This window comes from Bombina bombina, chromosome 4 (genome assembly GCF_027579735.1).
Source record: "Bombina bombina isolate aBomBom1 chromosome 4, aBomBom1.pri, whole genome shotgun sequence".
Taxonomy (NCBI): Eukaryota; Metazoa; Chordata; class Amphibia; order Anura; family Bombinatoridae; genus Bombina; species Bombina bombina.
Window position 1 is genome coordinate 594,205,387 of NC_069502.1, and position 20,758 is coordinate 594,226,144.

Below are 20,758 nucleotides of genomic sequence, written 5' to 3' on the forward strand. Positions count from 1 at the left end.
AAGGGGTGGGGGGTTGGTATTGGGGGGGGGGGGAAGCTACACTACAGAAAAAGGAAAATTTTTTAATAAAAACACATATTTTCACTAAAATGGGTACTGGCAGACAGCTGCCAGTACCCAAGATGGCGCACATTAAGTCAGAGGGGGAGGGTTAGAGAGCTGTTGGGTGGGGGATCAGTGAGGTTGGGGGCTAAGGGGGATCCTACACAGAAGCATATGTAAATATGCTAAAACAAAATGCACACAAATGCACAAATTTTCCTTTTATTTTAGTACTGGCAGAGTTTCTGCCAGTACTTAAGATGGCGGGGACATTTGTGGGGTAGGGGAGGGAAGAGAGATGTTTGGGAGGGATCAGGGGGTCTGATGTTTCAGGTGGGAGGCTGATCTCTACACTAAAGCTAAAATTAACCCTGCAAGCTCCCTACAAGCTACCTAATTAACCCCTTCACTGCTAGCCATAATACACGTGTGATGCGCAGCGCCATTTAGCAGCATTCTAATTACCAAAAAGCAACGCCAAAGTCATATATGTCTGCTATTTCTGAACAAAGGGGATCCCAGAGAAGCATTTACAACCATTTGTGCCATAATTGCACAAGCTGTTTGTAAATGATTTCAGTGACAAACCTAAAATTGTGAAAAATGTAATGTTTTTTTTAATTTGATCGCATTTGGCGGTGAAATGGTGGCATGAAATATACCAAAATGGGCCTAGATCAATACTTGGGGTTGTCTACTACACTACACTAAAGCTAAAAATACCCCAAAAAGCTCCTTACATGCTCCCTAATTAACCCCTTCACTGCTGGGCATAATACACGTGTGGTGCGCAGTGGCATTTAGCGGCCTTCTAATTACCAAAAAGCAATGCCAAAGCCATATATGTCTGCTATTTCTGAACAAAGGGGATCCCAGAGAAGAATTTACAACCATTTATGCCATAATTGCACAAGCAGTTTGTAAATAATTTCAGTGAGAAACTGAAAGTTTGTGAAAAAATTTGTGAAAAAGTGAACAATTTTTTGTATTTGATCGCATTTGGCGGTGAAATGGTGGCATGAAATATACCAAAATGGGCCTAGATCAATACTTTGGGATGTCTTCTAAAAAAAAATATATATATGTCAATGGATATTCAGGGATTCCTGAAAGATATCAGTGTCCCAATGTAACTAGCGCTAATTTTGAAAAAAATATGTTTTGAAAATAGCAAAGTGCTACTTGTATTTATGGCCCTATAAGTTACAAAAAAAGCAAAGAAGATGTAAACATTGGGTATTTCTAAACTCAGGACAAAATTTAGAAACTATTTAGCATGGGTGTTTTTTGGTGGTTGTAGATATGTAACAGATTTTGGGGTTCAAAGTTAGAAAAAGTGTGTTTTTTTCCATTTTTCCTCATATTTTATAATTTTTTTTATAGTAAATGATAAGATATGATGAAAATAATGGTATTTTTAGAAAGTCCATTTAATGGCGAGAAAAACGGTATATAATATGTGTGGGTACAGTAAATGAGTAAGAGGAAAATTTCAGCTAAACACAAACACTGCAGAAATGTAAAAATAGCCTTGGTCCCAAACGGACAGAAAATGGAAAAGTGCTCTGGTCACTAAGGGGTTAAGCTCCAAGATGGCGGTGCCCAGTTTGTAGATGTTAAGCTTTAATAACCAGCACTTGTAAAGGGTTAAAATAAGATAGCAGCAAGAACAGAAGGGAAAATAATGGCATGGTGATTAGTAATTCGGCTAATGGAGTTGTAATAATACACCCTGCACTATTGATTGCACTCCACTTGTAATCTAGCCTTACGTGTTTAATGTATTTCCCTGTAGTTATTTAATATATAACATTTTATCTTCATTGTCTGCTTTTAGTGCAATATTTATTTTGCTTATTGATTGGAGTTCCACATCTTGCTGGAATTGGAAAACCCACAATTTTTATGGTTTTTAAAAAGCAAAGTAGGAATTTTTTTAACCAAAGTAAATGAAATATTAGAAACCAATGTCAATGTTGAAAGTGTCCCAATGTAGGATAGTATCAATTAAAGGAAAGTAAAAAGGTAAGACTGAAATAGAAAAAGACTGCGGTCGTGTTTCATAGTACGTTTCCTCAGAGGGACTTTTTCTATTTTAATCTGGACACTGTGTCCTTTCACCTAAATATCTAATTCTTATCTTTTTGATTTCCACTAAGGGAGGTATACTCATGAATATAGACAAGTTAAACTAAGGGCTTAATTACAAGTGGAGCGTTATTTTAATGTGCGCTCTTTAAGGTTCAATGTTGCCCATTTATGGGCGCACGTTAAATAATCAGCTATAACAAGTGGCTAGTTAACGCTCCCACGAGCTTGCAGTTTCACTTTGCACTTAGCGCATTTAACCATACCTGGTTAATTAAAAAAATGGGCCTCAATTGCCCCCCCAAATAAAGAGCACAGTAGTTCAATAAAAAATAAAAATATTAGCTTCTTTATTTTTATATTAAAAAAACTGCACAAAGCAGTTAAAGTGAGGAGATATGGGTTGTTTGAATAAACAGCACTGAAAGTGCCTTTACATTGCGATCTATGGCTGACTGTGTTTTTACTGTAAATATATATGTATATGCTTATATACATACATATTTATGTGTTAATATGTGTATATACAAATAGTTATATATGTATATAATCATATACATAAATATTTTTATTTTGCTGCCCAACGCCGCGTGAATTGCCCCCCTGCGCTAGGTGCTTTACTGTGTCTCATAGCATGAGAACCAGGCTCCCATTGGAGCCTATGGAAGCCCACTTTTGTGAGAGCAAGACTTCCAGGCAATCTAACTTGTCATACCAGCGCAAATTTACGTGCACTGGTATTACTGAGTGGAGCGCAAACATCACTCTTGCAAAAGTGCACTTTTGCGCTCCACATGTAATCTAGGCCATAATTGTTTATTGAGTCACATAATGTTGTGCTTTTTATTTATTATTATTTTTATTATTATTATCAGTTATTTATAAAGCGCAAGCAGATTACGCAGCGCTATACAAAGAATAAAAATATTACCGGGATACAGTAATACACAAAAAAGTACAGTAGGGGTAAATAACGGTTGTAGGTGCAATCATTTAGTTTATGCAGAAGGAGAGGAAGGCCCTGTCCTACTTATAAGGCATCAGTAATTCATTCTGTCGTCTTCCTGTGTTTTTTTTCTTTTTTTTAAATTAAATAAAAGTTACGTTGTAAAGGAAAAAACTAGTACACTTAACAAACTTACCTGCCTCCTTCTCGTATGCAAGTATACAGTTTAAGGCTTTTTAAAAATATTATTTATTTTTTATGTTCTGTACCGTAGGGATCCCGCCTCACTCTGCAACCTCCCTGATCCTCCCCAAACAGATCTATAACTATTCTGAGTTTGGGCTTGCTATATGAAAGCGATCAACTTCTAATCTAGGCCCAACACCCAAATATTTTATATTACATTGTTTTAGGGGTCAATTTATTATAGTGCAAGCGGACATGATACAAGGTAGCATATCCTGTCCGCTGCACATCGATAAATGCCGCCCCCTGCAGATTCGCGGCCAATCCGGCCACTAGTTGGGGGTGTCAATCAACCCAATTGTATTTGATCGGGTTGATTTCTGTCCGCCGCCTCAGAGCAGGGGGACAGGTTATGGAGCAGGTTTAGACCGCTGCTTCATAACTTCTGTGTTCGGCGAGCCTAAATGGCTCGTCGGAAACACAGGGCATCAAGCTCCGTATGGAGCCTGATAAATTGACCCCTTATAGTTTAATTTTCCTTTAATACAGCTAATCTATGCATTTTAATATTGGAAAAAAGTATGTTACCTTTTTTGATAAAAAGTACATATTAGGATCCATTACTAATGAAAGTATATGGACACAAAACATTTGAAGTATTTTAATCACAGTGTCTGCTCTGTTATGCGTAATAAATTGTAATTCAAATGAAACATGAACTACAAAATACCCTTTTAAATATTCTTAGTAAAGTGCTGCTGCATATCAGCTATGCTTTAATAATACTGAATTAAAATAAATAAATGCTTTGGCTTCCGTTTGAATATGTTCAGCATAAAATTGCTTAAACAGTTTCTTTCATTGCTAAATATGTGCATGGCAAAATGCCTAGTGAATATGTTGTTAACTTAGCCACAGGCAGAACATTCTATTTCACTTAATGATGCTTATTGAGTAAACCTTGGTGTATTCACTGGAAAAGTTTTTCAGGCAATGTTTTATAAGGAAAACAAATTCACATATTTAATACATTTTAAAAGAGATACATGTACTTTTGTCTGCTTGAGAGGAATTGCAGATACAGAGAATATAAGGACATGGAAAATAAAAACATATTGCCATAGCGTTTTATTGATAATATTTTGCCATAAAAGCACCAATTTTTGTATTCCTCTCTCTTCTGAGAGCTGAACTAAAATAACAAATAGACTTTTCTGTTTCATAGTAATTTTAAAAACATTTGGCTAGATTACGAGTATTTCGTTTTGAGCTGTGCGGTGCTAATGAGCAGTTTTCTCTCACCGCTCACTTACCTGCAGCGCTGGTATTACGAGTTTTCAGAAACTGGTCATTAAAAAACAAGTATTGAGCGTTGAGCAAAATTTTGCTCATTACCGCACTCCAATACCAGCGCTGCTTAAGTCAGTGGTGAGCTGGTCGTACGTGCTCGTGCACGATTTCCCCATAGGAATCAACTGCCCTTTTAAAGGCAATGCCCATCCAAATGCCCTTTTCAGGGCAATGGGGAACTTAGGTTTTTTTAGATAGTATTTTATTTGGGGGGTTGGTTGTGTGGGTGGTGGGTTTTACTGTTGGGGGGTTGTTTGTATTTTTTTTTACAGGTAAAAGAGCTGATTACTTTGGGGCAATGCCCCGCAAAAGGCCCTTTTAAGGGCTATTGGTAGTTTAGTTTAGACTAGGGTTTTTTTATTTTGAGGGGGGGCTTTTTATTTTAATAGGGCTATTAGATTAGGTGTAATTAGTTTAAATTTCTGTAATTTGTTTATTATTTTCTGTAATTTGTTTATTATTTTCTGTAATTTAGTGGGTTTTTTGTATTTTAGCTAATTTTATTTAATTTAGGTAATTGTATTTAATTTAGTTAATTTATTTAATTATAGTGTAGTGTTAGGTGTTAGTGTAACTTAGGTTAGGTTTTATTTTACAGGTACATTTGTATTTATTTTAGCTAGGTAGTTATTAAATAGTTGATAACTATTTAATAACTATTCTACCTAGTTTAAATAAATACAAACTTGCCTGTAAAATAAAAATAAACCCTAAACTAGCTACAATGTAACTATTAGTTATTTTGTAGCTATCTTAGGGTTTATTTTATAGGTAAGTATTTAGTTTTAAATAGGAATAATTTAGTTAATGATAGGAATATTTATTTAGATTTATTTAAATTATATTTCAATTAGTGGGTGTTAGGTTTAAGGTTAGACTTAGGTTTAGGGGTTAATAACTTTAATATAGTGGTGGCAACTTTGGGGGCATCAGATTAGGGGTTAATAAATGTAGGTAGGTGGCAGCGATGTTAGGGATGGCAGATTAGGGGTTAATAATATTTAACTAATGTTTGTGAGGCGGGAGTGCGGCGGTTTAGGGGTTAATATGTTTAATATAGTGGCGGCGACATTGGGGGCGGCAGATTAGGGGTTAATAAGTGTAGGTAGGTGGTGGCGACATTGGGGGCGGCAGATTAGGGGTTAATACATATAATGTAGGTGTCGGCGATGTTGGGGTCAGCAGATTAGGGGTTCATAAATATAATGTAGGTGGCAGCGGTATCCGGAGCGGCAGATTAGGGGTTAAAATTTTTATTTTAGTATTTGCAATGCGGGAGGGCCTCGGTTTAGGGGTTAATGGGTAATTTATGGGTGTTAGTGTACTTTTTAGCACTTTAGTTATGAGTTTTATGTTATGGCGTTGTACCATAAAACTCATAACTACTGACTTTTAAATGCGTTAGGGATCTTTACAGGAGAGGGTGTACCGCTCACTTTTTGGCCTCCCAGGACAGACTCATAATACCAGCGTTATGGAAGTCCCATAAAAAAAAGACTTTACGAAGTTTACTTAAGTCGTTTTGCGGTAAGGCCAAAGAAGTGTTCGGTGCCCCTAAACCTTCAAGACTCGTAATACCAGCAGGCGTAAAAAAGCAGCGTTAGGACCTCTTAACACTGCTTTTTTACCCAAACGCACAACTCTTAATCTAGCCATTATTGTTTGTGTGCTATTTAACCCCTTTGATATGCTAATGATACATGCTATAATGATTTTAGTGATTAGGATGATCATGTGTTGTTATTGCTGGATGGGGGGGTTGTTTTGGAGCTAATTGAAGCCACACTCTGCACTTGTGAGGTTTTAAAGTAGCCCAGAAGTGCTGAGCTTCTACAGAGCTTAAAGAAGCTGTATGGGAAGGGAGGTGGGGGTGGGTAAGTACTGACACCCCTTTATCTCAGCTTGCTTAAGTTCTACAAACCCCCAAGATTCACTATTTGAAATAGAATTGTTCTTTATAAAGGTATGTGTCTTGTGGTTAAAAATTTAAGCACAAAGTTTTACTTTTTTAAAGAGAGGTATTTAGGTGTTTATAATATACCTTTAAAATAGCCTAGAGACCCCCAAGCCCAGAAGCTGCTTTTTAAAAAAAAACATAATTTATTCTTATCTGATAAATTCCTTTCTTTCTTAATTGTGAGTCCACGATCCTTACACTTGGGAATTATCTCAACTGGCCACCAGGAGGAGGCAAACACACCCTACATCAGAGCTTCGAGTATCCCTCCCTCTTCCTCTACCCTCCCAGTAGTACATCTAGCCATGGATAGTAGAAAGTAAGAAAGATAATAAGGAAAAAAGAGGTGCAAAAAAGGACTGCCGCCACTTAAAACACATTCTTTTGGAAATGGGTGGGTTTGTGGACTCTCACTACCAAGAAAGAAAGGAGTTTATCAGGTAAAATTAAATTATGTTTTCTTTCATATGGTATCATAGAGTCCACGTTTCTTATGCTTGGGAAACAATACCAGAGCTGTGGAGTCCAGAAAATTCAGGTGGGAAAAAGAAAGGCAGGCCTCTATTTGCTAGAAACCATTGCCGGGTGAACCTTCTTTCCAAGGAAAAAACATCAAAATGATAAAACTTATTAAAGGTATACAACGAAGACCAAGTAGCAGCCTTGCAGATCTGTTCCACACAGGCCTTGTTCCTAAAAGCCCAAGAAGTGGAAACAGAAAGAGTAGAATGAGCATTAATTTTTGTAGGGGGTTGTTTCCCTGCCTCCAACTAAGCCAACCGACTCACACTTCTCAACCAGAATGCCAGCGACACAGCAGTCACTTTCTGGCCTTTACAATTACCAGAATAAAGGACAAACAAACTGGAAGACTGAGGAAAATCTTTTGTTGCATGAAGATAAAATTTCAGAGCCCAAACCACATCTAGATTGCGCAACAACCTCTCCTTAGAAGAACTATGGTTAAGACTATGCAATGAAACTACTATTTCCTGATTGATATTGTCTGATGACACAACCTTTGGTAAAAAAACATACCTAGTCCTCAAAACAGCCTTATCCTAATGAAACACCAAGTAAGGCGGGTCACAAGACAGAGCTGACAACTCAGAAACTCTGCGAGCAGCAGCTATAGCGAGAAGGAACAACACCTTCCAAGACAACAACTTGAGGTCCAGAGTGTGCATTGATTCAAATGGAGGGTGCTGTTAAACCTTGAGAACCAAATTAAGACTTCAAGGAAGAGCAATAGATCTAATGACCGGACAAATAGGAACCAAAGCCTGACCAAAGGACTAAACATCTGGAAAATGAGCTAGCTTTCTATGTAATAGGGCAGAAAGAGCCAAGATCCAACCTTTAATAGAGCTAGCAGATAAGCTTTTGTCAAGGCCTTCCTGAAGAAACTGCAGAATCCAAGGAATTCTCAAAGAATGCAAGGAGTAACCATGATCAGAACACCAAAACAGATAGTTTCTCCATGTGATAGATCTGTATAGTAACAGGCTTACAAGCCTGAATCAAGGTATCAATAACAGATTCAGAAAAACCCCTCTGAGAAAGAATCAACCATTCAATCTCCAAGCAGTTAAACTGAGAGAATGAAGATTTTGGTGAAAGCATGGACCTGGAGATAGAAGATCTGGTCTGAATGGAAGACGCCATGGAGAATCACTGGACATCTGCACTAAGTCATCATACTAGGTTCTGCATGCCACTCTGGAGCTATGAGAATCGCTGAAACCCTCTCCTGTTTGAGACAACAATCGGAGGAAACAGGTAGATTAGATGATAATGCCAAGGACTCACAAAGGCATCTATCAGCTCTGCTTGTGGATCTCTTGACTTGGATCTATATCTTGTGAGTTTGTGATTGAGCTAATATGCCATGAGGTCTATGTCTGGGTGACCCTACTTGGCAATCAATTGATCAAATAACTCCTGATGTAGAGACCAAACCCCTGGGTGAATTATCTGGTGACTCAGATAATCCGCCTCCCAATTCTAAATTTTCCAGCTCGGGATGTGAATGGCTGAGACCAAACACTGGTGTTCCTCAACCAAATTCAGGATATGAGACACCTCCTGTGCCACCCTTATGGTTGATGTACACCACCATTGTTATATTTCCTGATTGAAAATGGATGAACCGAACCAAGTAGAGGCCAACACAGTAAGCATTGAAAATTGCTCTTAATTCTAATATGTTGATGGCAAGGTCGCCTCCTGAGGAGACCACAAGCCCTGAACCCTCTGGGACCCCAATACTGCACCCCAGCACAAGAGGCTGGCATTGGTGGTAATTATCTCCCATGTGGGATGAAGAGATTGCTCATGCCCTGAGAAACTGGACCTGGAGACATCAACTATGAGAGAGACTGTGTTAAGGGAGTATCCAAGTGAAAAAACTGAGAAAGATCTGAGTGGTCCCCATTCCACTATCTTAGAGGTGGCAAATGAAACCTTGCAAATGAAATAGCATCTGTAACTGCCACCATCAGCCTCAGATGATGCCTCCATGCATTGGGCCACCGAAGGACAGGTTATAGCCTGCATATTGAGACATGCAGTTTGTAGTTTGACCCTGCGCTGATCTGTCTCATGGCTACAGAATCTATGACAACGCTCAAGAAACAAACTCTCATCTGAGGTACTAGGAAACTCTTGGCGACATTGAACTTCCAACCATGACTGCGAAGTAACCAAAGTAACCACTCGGTGAGAGCAGTCGCTAAAGGTAATGCTGGAGCCTCAACCAAGATAAAGTTCAGGTAAGGTGCTACAGCCACTCCTTGTGCCAGGATAACCAAAAAGGAGAGCACCCAAGACCTTTGTAAAAATCCATAGATCATTGGCTAGACTTAAAGATGGTGCAACAAATTAGTAGTGCCTGTTTAGAAAGGAAAACCACAGAAACTGGTGATGATATTGATGTATTAAAATGTGAAGATACGCATCCTTCAGGTCTACAGTAGTCATGAACTGACAATGAAGAACCAAAAGAAGAATGTATCTGATAGTCTACATCTTGAAGGATGGAACCCTTAGAAATCTGTTTAGTGTCTTGACATCCATTACGGAGCGAAAAGTTCCTTGCAACTTCGGAACAAAGAACATATATGAATAAAACCCTTTTCCACATTCTGAGTGAGGCACTGGTACAATGACTCCCATCTCCTCCAATTATTTCACCCACTGTAGAAAAGCAACTCTTTTCTCTGGTCTTTTGGAAATATGAGACAGAATGAACCTTCCCTTTGTAAGCAGAGATCTGAAACGATCCTGTACCCCTGGGAAACTATTTCTAATACCCAGGGATCCTGAATCAACCAAAACCAAGCCTCCTGAAAGAGACTTAATCTGCACAATACCAGAGAAAAGGTCTGGGTCGAGGGGTTGCTATCTCATGTGGACTTGGAATCAGATTTTTTTTGGTTGCTTGTACTTGCTCCGAATGGGCTTTGGACATCTGGTAGACTTGGTACCCTCATTCTTTTGAGAAGATGATGACCTTTGATTCTTGTTCTAAACAAAGGAATGAAGATGACCACCAGGCCTACTCTTAGATCTAGATTATTTGTCCTAAGGTAAGAATGCTCTCTTGCCTCCAGTCACCATGGAAATAATAGAATCTAGACCAGGGCTAAATAAGGTCTCACCTTTAAAGGCTAAAGACATAAACAAGACTTAGAAACCATGTCCGCAGATCAGGATTATAGCCAATGCCCCCCTGGATAGCACAGCCAATGCTGTGTTTTTAGCATTGATGCAAATGATCTGAACAATCGCCTCACAAATGAAAGAATTAGCTGTCATCAAATATGTAATACAATTCTGGATCACCTCTAGGGATGATTCCACTGAAACTAATACAGATAGAGAATCACACCAAAACGCAGCTGCACCAGCAACTGCTACAATACTAACTTCTTCCAAAATTAGAAGACCTCCTTTAGAAAAGCCTTTCTCAGGAAACCCTCCAGCTTCCTATCCATGGGATCCATAAAATACGTACTGTCTTTCTTCCAAGGGAATGGTGGTCCTCTTGGCTAAAGAAGAAAAAGCCCTATCCGCCTTAAGCACAGTACCCCAGAGCTCTAAGTTGGACTCAGTTAAAGGGAAAAGCTTTTTTTTTTCCCCTTAAATTTTTTATTGAGGTTATCAAAACATACAAGGAATATTATGGCTAAGACAGTAAAAAGATATGATACCTTTAACAAGAATAAAAAAAGTTCACATGCAACAGCGAGCATAAAAAGACATTTATAGCTTAATATAATATAGCGAGCAGCGGGAATCTGTCACTTAGTGATAATTTGGTCCGCTTATGGAGCATGCCATGGACGCCAGTGTCAATAAGGGTATAATGAGTAACATCCAGAAAGAATGCTGAGCGCATGTAAATAAAACCTCATTTTCTGTATTATTTGATGGGGTAGGGGGGATACAGTGGTCAAGAGCCGCTCAAATAAGAATAGGGGAATTTAATTGTAATGAGCAGTTGCAATTGGGCCAGTATAATAAATAGATATTTAGATCAAGTAATGTGGGGTATTACGTATATATCTATGGACACCAATTCTCAGTATAATAGGTGATCTGAGCTGAGGATTAGCACAAGAAAGTAGAGACAAGCATACGGATAACAGTCCCATGTGTCATTCTCTTTAAGATATATGAACGTTATTAAATGCATGTAAGCAGCTATATTAAGATATAAACATTAAGCTTGTCTGATGGACAGTCTCAATACTTCCTCATTAGCTATATACGGTGAAAAGAGAGAATATGTATAGTCTATCTAGCCTTTTGGTGATGATCTGTTTATATTGATGCGCAACTGTTTGTGGAATAATACATAAACATATTAAAAATAATTATTGCTGGATAGAGGGATCCAAGTATGTACACTCAGGAGTTACCATAGAGAGCACTGTGGGTTAAGTAAAAATTGAGACCTTGGAGTTGTAGATAATGTAGGTAAAAGTGTCTGCCCGAGAGGGTCTAGAAAACCATCAGATTGAATATGGCTTCTTCTCTAAAATGTGAGTTTTAGCGTCGTATTGCCCTTATATTACTGGGAGGGGTGTAGTTCTTTACAAGAGAAAAAGGGCTATGTGAAGGAGACTATGCAATCTATGAAGTTTGTAGGGAGTAAAAGAGGGAAACTATAGAGGGCATACCTAGGTTGATAGCAGACAGTGGGAGCATCGAGTAAGTGTAATCACATAAAATAAGCTGAGTGAATGTAAGCCAGAAACAGCACAGTGCTGAGGTAGAGAAAACTGTGTAACATAGGGTGCAAAACATTGACGTAAAAACAGGATATGCATTAATAAAATGTCTAAGGAAGACATCTGTCCTTAATATAAATCAAGTATGTCCATTCAGGGTCAAATAAACAACTCAGACTCAGGGGTCGTCATTAGTACTTGCATAAAAGTGATGTTGTTGGGGCGGAGCCTGGCCACGATACCTAATGGCCGCACATTGATTGAGCTCTGAAGCTCCAAAACTCTCAGACACAGAGTAATGCAACCTGTAATATATAAAACAGCACCATATATAGCATAATGAGCACCGGATCACATTAGCTTCTGATGACTACCCCATTACTGCGGCAAAACTGACATAGAGGACGGGCAAGCTGGTGGCGCACTTGGGGCCTACTCTCCCTGGTGAGACCGGAACGCCGACTACCTAGCGCTAGCACAGAGAAACTGCACAGTCCCTAGGCAAAGGAGCTGGAGAAAAGGAGGACTTGGCGGTAATAATTTGGAGCCCGGGTAAAGCACAATCTGGCCAAAGGAAGCCGGGCATGGGTCTGGCGAATGCAACAGAAAACAGGCCGTGAACGCATGGAGCACGCGTTCTGTCAGTGATCCTGTGAGGAACACGGTCCGATGACGGGCTGGATCGACCGATAAGGTAATTAACACAACGCCTTACTCATCTACACATAGCCTCTTAGAACTGCTTAGCATTGATCTGGCTAGACTCGGATCGTGGGCATTACCGCCTAAGTGAAGAGACATTAATACACCTCACACAGCACTTAGTAGTGGGACCTCAAAGGACTGACAACAGCTGGGCCACTTTTAACAAAGAGGAGGCCACTGGCACCGTATCATTGCTGGTTTATATTAGAGGTTTGCAACGGTTTCTTTTTAAATAACAAACCTAAAAGAGCGTGCCTTGCTATACACAGAAATATGGCTAATAGGCGAGTGTCCAAACCCACTAAGGGATCCCAACCTACCAGCTTGGAAAGCTACCTCATCCAGCCTGAAACAGCAGTAAACATGACAAAAGATCTAGCTAGACCAGGTGGCGAGGAAATTGTGGCGCAGATACATCAGACAGAGAACCCACTGAGTAGCTATGTTACAAAAGAGGACTTAAAGCATTTATCTTCTAAACATGATATAAGGGAAGCAATGCTTGATGTTAAGAGAATGTTTGGTGAACTTACACAAAACCTTACAGCAATAGATCACAGAGTGGTAGTTATAGAAGATGCACAAGAAACTCTGCGCGCAGACTTGCAACATCAATCTAGCTGTATCCAGTCACAAGAAACTACTATACACAGCTTAACAGAAAGAATAGAAGACCTGGAAAACAGGAGTAGACGCAACAATTTGCGCCTCAGAGGGGTACCTGAGTCTATTAGCCCACCAGATATAATGCAGTATATTCAGGGACTGTTTAGATTTATAAAGAACACTCCTAGGGCTGAAGATTTACTGATTGAGCGTGCACACAGAGCACTTAGGCCCAAGCCGCCATCCAGAGCCCCACCAAGGGACATTATTGTTAAACTGCTTTCATATCGTGACAAGGAGGAGATCATAAAGCATGCTAGAAATAAACAACATGTCGCATATGAGGGCTCAGAGATTAAAGTGTTTACCGACTTATGTCCAGCCACTCTTCAAAAGCGAAGGGACCTTCGGTATGTCACAACTGTACTCCAAGCTCAGAACATACCGTATAGGTGGGGATTTCCTACCAGCCTTATTGCCTCCAAAGATGGAGCAACAGCCACCCTTAAATCCCCAGCTGACCTACCAGCATTTAACCAGACCTTAGGCCTGCAGATACGGCCTCTTGATAGAATGTTGGGCCCTGCCCCTCCAGCACAGGGGGCACATGAAGAGGAGGCTTGTCAAGACTGAATATGGGCGCTGTATTCACAGTCAGACTCACTAACCTTCTTGTTTACTAAAGACATGCCCATACCCATTTGTCAGACAGGCTAACTTCTACCTTTAACAATAGTGCCTTAATTAGCTGACTACCCAGCCCCAAATACAGAGGCAAAGAACAGAAACATAATCATTATCCGGTGCCCAATCTACAATAACAAGCTGCTAATCAGACAGACGCCAAAGAACCATGCATCCTTCTGCACCTATCAGAAAGCACTGCGGCATGATGAAAACCTCTGACATACCTAGAGAAGCATGTCTGCCACTAAATGTTGGGGACTACCTTTATCACATTGACTCCCTAATATTTATACAGGTGCAGGGGTGTCAGTGGTGGCTACACTGAATCTTATGCATGGAGACTTCAATCAGCAGCAGCAGGAGACCCAAACTTCTGCATAACATAGACAGCAATGTTATATATAAAAGGCAGATAGAAATGAAGAAAAGGTAGCCATGTAAGATTATTCATAGCCCCCTTATACATGCTTTTGAACAGTATGGTTAGATAGTAAGGGGTTTGTAATGTTATATTGTTCACTTATGGTTGTCATATGCACACTCCTGTACAGTTTAAATCATTGTGAAGAGATAAGTAATGTTGTACTGTTTGTTTATAATATATCTCTAACTATGCGGTTCATACAAGTATCCAATACAGGTCAGAAATGAGACATGGCACATGGGAGGTATCAGGACTGGGTAAGTCATTTTCTTGGGACATGTTATAAAGTTTATGGAAAGCCTAATGGAGGGTTTAGCTAATATAACTGTCATTAGGCAGAACAGTTATGACCTTCATAGCTTAAAACTGTAAGCACAGAGGAAAAGGATAGAGTGAATATAGCTGCTATTACAGTTGTTAGTCTCCATTATAGTAGGGGCTTTGTATGTAGCTATTTAGAACTCAGGAAATGAGCACAGGCACTTACTATGAATAATTATGATGATGGGGTATAGGGCAAGGTCTTATTGTCTGAAAATGTTTGAGTTTTTCTTTTTCTCGTTATGCAAATGCACTAATAGGTTTAAGTTTCAGGTTGCATTTACCTACAAAAGTTTTATTTTATTTAAATGTATCAAGAACTGAGAGTAATGGGGCTACTACCCCTAGTTAACTTTATTTCAGGTAAGAGGATTAGATTGCTATTTCTTTCTTTCTAATCTCACTTTAATTTCTGGAGGAAGATTTTCTTGGTGGATTTTGAGGGTTTAGACACCTACCTGTCTCACCCTGCCTATAAAATCTTATGTCTAGAGGATATTCTCACAACATATTACTAACATTTTACTGTTCCTCTAACAACTGCGCAGAAAACCCTAATTTTTTTTCTCACCTTCCCCCTTTTCCCACCCTTAACCCCCTCTCACCTTCCCTTAACTGAAGGCATTACAATGACCCCACCTCAGAGAAGTAGAGGGCCTAGCCCCATAGATCTCATTACCATAAATGTGAAAGGATTCAATAGCCCGGGAAAGCGGTCCATGATCACTAGAGATCTCCATAAAATGGGCGGGGATATAGTCCTCATACAAGAAACTCATTTTTCCAGACTAAGCGAGCCCAAATGGTATAGTCACCATTACCCGATGGCGTATTTTTTCCTCAGGGCCTTCAAAAAGAATGGGGTGGGTATTCTGATTCACTCACGGGTACCTTACAGACTAGACCAAACTCACAAAGATCCTGAAGGCAGATATCTGATATTGACTGGGACAATTTTTAACAAACATGTCACATTAGTTAATATCTATTCACCAAATTCCTCACAGGACATGTTTCTTAGGAAAGTGACACGTAAAATCATGGAGTTACAGAAAGGGACCCTATTTGTGGGCGGGGACTTTAATGCCTCACTTAATCCTGAAATAGATGCCTCGGATGGTCTCTCCAGCGTCCCCCTCAAAGTACTTAAGCACCTCACTAAAACACTGAGGGAAATGGTTTTGCATGATATTTGGCGCACATTTCACCCTACAGCTATAAATTATACTTTCTATTCCCATCCACATGGGAAGTACATAAGAATTGACTATCTATTTACTGACTCAGCAGGGCTTTCTTTGATAGCCAGCAGCAGCATCGGACCGATCACATGGTCGGACCATGCGCCAGTGAAATGTTCTATTGACTGGCCTGAAATACCGACTACTCCCTTTTTATGGAGACTGGATGATACCATGCTTGACAATCCTGTACTTAATCAGGAATTGCGGAATGGTATTGACGAATATTTTAGGCTCAACTCGGATGGTTCGTTGTGCCATACCACGGTGTGGGAGGCGCATAAATGCGTGATCCGAGGTATCCTGATCAGACATAAAGCGGCGCAAAATCGTAAAAAGAGAGAACAATATGACACTCTCTTATCCAAAGTCACAAAAGCAGAACAAGCACACAAGGATTCACCCAGGAGTGAAACTTTAAAGCAGAAACTAGCTGAGGCTAAGACAGCACTCTTGTCACATCTACAAGCAGAGAATCAGGCTAAAGCTCTGAAACTCAGGCAACGGTTTTTTGAACAAGGAAACAAAGCCGGGAAACTACTGGCTCGTGCCATTGCATGACAAAGACTTAAAACATATGTCTATGAAATTGCTGACAAAAGCGGCAACATGCAAAAAGACGAGCAATCAATTGCAAATGTGTTTAGGGACTTTTATGAGGCCCTATATAATATCCGCCAGCCCAGTGGTCAGGAACCAAGATTGGGGGCGACCCCTGCTCTGGAACAAGAGATAACAGACTATCTTGGAAGGGTTGACACCCCTACACTGACCAAAGAAGAGGCAGACATATTGGAGAGGCCTTTCACAGCGGAAGAGATAGCACTGGCAGTCAAGGACCTTCCTACGGGTAAGAGCCCGGGTCCAGATGGATTTGGCATAAAATATTACAAGTCCTTCCTGGATGTGCTGACACCTCACTTGCTCAAAATGTTTAATCATCTAACGGAGAACCCGGTACTGCCCAGCACAATGCTTGAGGCATTCATCACTGTAATTCCCAAGCCTGGTAAGTCTGTTGAGATAGCTGGGAATTATAGACCAATATCTCTTCTCAACTCGGATGTCAAGGTTCTAGCAAAGCTTATCGCTAACCGACTCAGAAACTTTTTGCCACGCCTGATATCTGTAGACCAGACTGGCTTTATCCCATCCAGAGAGGCAAGGGATAATACCTCGCGGGTTATTCAGTTGATCTCACATGCCTGGGCGGAATCCGCACCGTTGGCATTAGTGTCATTGGATGCGGAGAAATCCTTCGATCGGGTCAATTGGATGTTTATGAGGCACACACTTGGGAAATTTGGATTCGGACCGGGTTTTATCCAAAAAACTTTCTCCTTATACTCATCGCCTTCGGCGAGAGTGAGGGTCAATGGTACTCTCTCTGAGCCACTGCAAATCACGAACGGCACCAGACAGGGGTGCCCCCTCTCACCGCTGCTGTTTGCGCTGGTGGTGGAGGTGTTAGCGTGCAAGATCCGTGCCAACCCAGCCATCCAGGGCATTAAAATAAGTAACACAGAACATAAATTGGCGATGTACGCAGATGACATTCTGCTGACATTGACCAACACGACTTCTTCTCTCTGAGCTGCTATCATTGAGTTCGAAGAATACGGGAGAGTGTCCGACTTCCTTCTTAACCTGGCCAAATCGGAGATCCTCAACATTACAGAACAACAGAGTGTCATTGATACACTGCGGACACAAGGTCCTCTACAGATAGCTCCAGGACGCTTGAAGTACCTTGGCATCACACTTGCACCGATGGTTAAAGAAATTGCCAATATTAATTACAAAAGCATTAGGGACGATATTACCCGTGACACAAATGCATGGAAAAACAAAACCATATCTTGGATTGGACGTATACACGTCGCCAAGATGAATATTCTACCTAGAGTCTTGTATATCATGCAGGCAGTCCCACTCTTGATTGCATCACATATAATGCATCAGGTGCAAGTGGCCATTGAAACATACATCTGGAACGGGATCAAACCTAGAGTGAACAGGAGATCGCTGTATCTCCCAAGGGACAGAGGAGGGCTAGGAGTTCCCCACTTACCCACTTATAGCAAGGCTATAGGTCTGCAGCGCCTGGTGGAATGGTGTCACAACTCCCCCAGTAAAGCCTGGGTAGGACTAGACAATGACATTTTGCAGAGGAGTAATGTGGGCTCACTGGCCTGGGTTACATCCTCCAAGCATCCTGGGAAGATAAAGCAATATCCCATGCTGGGAGATGTCTTCAGGACATGTGATGAGCTTATAAAAGTAGAGAGCAAAATCTCAACAATGAAAGCCCCAGTCACACCGGTCCGAGATAACCCAGACAACGGCCTGGCTAACAGACCATACAGCCGAAGCTCAATTTATACACTAGCTGACGCAGCCATCTCCAACACAATTCATCAGGGGAAGGTCAGACCCCAGGCAGAGCTGGTTGAGTGGGATGACTGGATGTTTAGATCATGGTTTCGGACAGCGCAATTCCATCATTATTATGACAGCACTAAAGACAAAGCATCATTCTCCAGACAGAAAACCCCCTTTGAGGTGCTTTGCACCACAGAGGGAGTACAGACTCATCTAATATCAAGGCTTTACAAGATGCTGCTGGTTAGAGAAGAGGGCACTCTGCCTTCCTATGTGGATGCTTGGCATAAGGAATTTGGTAGGGATATAAACACTGAGGAGTGGCTGAAAATCTTTGATAAAGCAAAAAAAACTTCTGTATCAGCCCGTCTGCAGGAGATGCATTACAAGTTTCTAAGTAGGTGGTATCTCACCCCCCAAAGGCTAAAAAAGATCTACCCTCACACGGGAGGAGGATGCTGGAGAGACTGCGGAGAGGAGGGTACATTGCTCCACATTTGGTGGACGTGCCCACTCGTAAAACCGTTCTGGGAGGGAGTGTTTGCAGAATGTAGCAGAATACTGACCATCATTATACCTCCAGACCCATATTATCTACTGCTGCATAAGCTCCCTAAGATCTCTGAAGAGGCAAAGCAAAGATTGTTCGTACTTATTTTGAACTGTGCTAAGAGCTTGGTCCCAAAATACTGGAAATCAGCACAAGTCCCAGATGTGGGAGAGTGGAGAAGTGGGGTGAGAGATTTGCTGAACTTGGAAAGGTATCACTACTTCAAAGCGGGTAAACTGGTCACCCATGAATATATGTCACTGCTCTGGGAGGGTAAACCAATATAGATACAGATTCTGTTAGGATAATGATTCCGGAGTCATAAACAACTCATAAATGTAATCAGTTATTGCCTGGCCTTATTTAAATTCACATCCATAACTAACACTTCCCTTTCTTCCTCCCCTCCCCCCCCCCTTTTTTTTTTCTCTCTCTTCCCTCTTCCCTCTTCCTCCTTTTCTTCTCTCTGGGCGCCTGTACGGCGTCTTCTGTTCTCTCTTCACTTTCAGATCCACTATTATAGTGGACATTTGGATGGGCTAGCTGTACTATCAGTTAACTCGTGTTCTATGAGTCAGGGAATATGAGTATTCTTATCTAAAGCAGAATTGGCTTGGTGCAGCTGGCCTATCAAAAAAGTAATTAGCATATGATATAAGCAAATGTTACTAATTATAAATAATTACTTATTCTTTATATGTAATGAACATAAGAAACATACTTATTGGAGCCTTTAGGAGTTGTATAAGGTTTGAAGCTCCAGACTTATGAATATCACTTGCTGTATACAACTTGATCTATGTAATGTATATCTACAACTTGTAAGACATGTTCATTCAATAAAGCTCTTTAAAAAAAAAAAAAGTGATGTTGTTGATATATAGACCCAACTTGTATTATTGCTACAGTCACCCGATCCCTTGTCGAAAAGCAGTGAGATTTAAGGGCTGCGTAGTGGGGAGGCATAGTGGAAGATGAGGCAAATCCAGTGAGCATTTCTGGGCCAGGGGATCGGGGTAGGTGTACAAACTTAATGTCAGATTCGGCCATATCTCCCGTCCCAGAGGGAGAAGTTCCTGTTCCCTATCCTGCACTAGGCCAGAGGGCCAGTTCATCCGACGCCCCGGGCGGTCGGCTGCACCCGCCCGGAACATCAAAGAACCCCCCTCCAGGACAAGTACCGGCTTGGTCGAGTTAGGAGCAGCTGTTATACTCGGTGGTGTCAGCTGACGATTAGTGGTAGGGAGCAGTAATAATGGTTCCACCTTTGGTAGGCTGTGACTTTGGGTAAGTTCAGGCGGAAAGATTGTAGTCTTCAGTTTATGCTGACTTTCATCTCTGTCAGCAGCCATCGCCATTTTGGGGCCTTTGTTCTCACTCTCCTCATAGCGGAACCTTACTAGAGAGGTTAAATGAGAGAAATGCCTGTACATCTTTTTCGAGAGGGCTGTCAAAAGATCTCCAATAAATTTGTATCATAAGAAGCACAAAGTCTTCACGCTTCAGTTCTTGCTTAATAGCTTCCTGTGGTATTGGAAATTATTTAGATATGTGGCTGTTTATTTATAAAAATTCAGGAGCCTCTGACTTTGCATTTAACTATGGCTGACATCCGGACACGCCCCAGGAAAAGCTTTTTGAATGTTGGGAATGGAGAAAATGAAACCTCAGGCTTATCCCATTCCTCAGCTATAATATCTGACACCAAGGACAGTGCTGGAAAATCCTTTGGGCTTTTAGTATGGGTTTGAAAATTATATCCCATTTGTGTGCATGTTTTTCCACAGAAGGAGAAGGATCTGGGAACCCTAAAGTTTTTAAAACCTCCTTCACTAAGGATCTGAGATGAACCTTACTGAAGGATGATAAAAGAAAATTTCCTCAGACTCTTTTCTGAGGATGCTTCTGAAACGTCAGACCACCCCCTGAATCAAAAGATGAATTAGCCTCATTGGGATCTTTAACATGACTAGGCCTAGAAGGCAGTGCAGAAGTGCTATCCCTGGTAGAGGAAGCTTAGGAGATATGCTTAAGCTTAC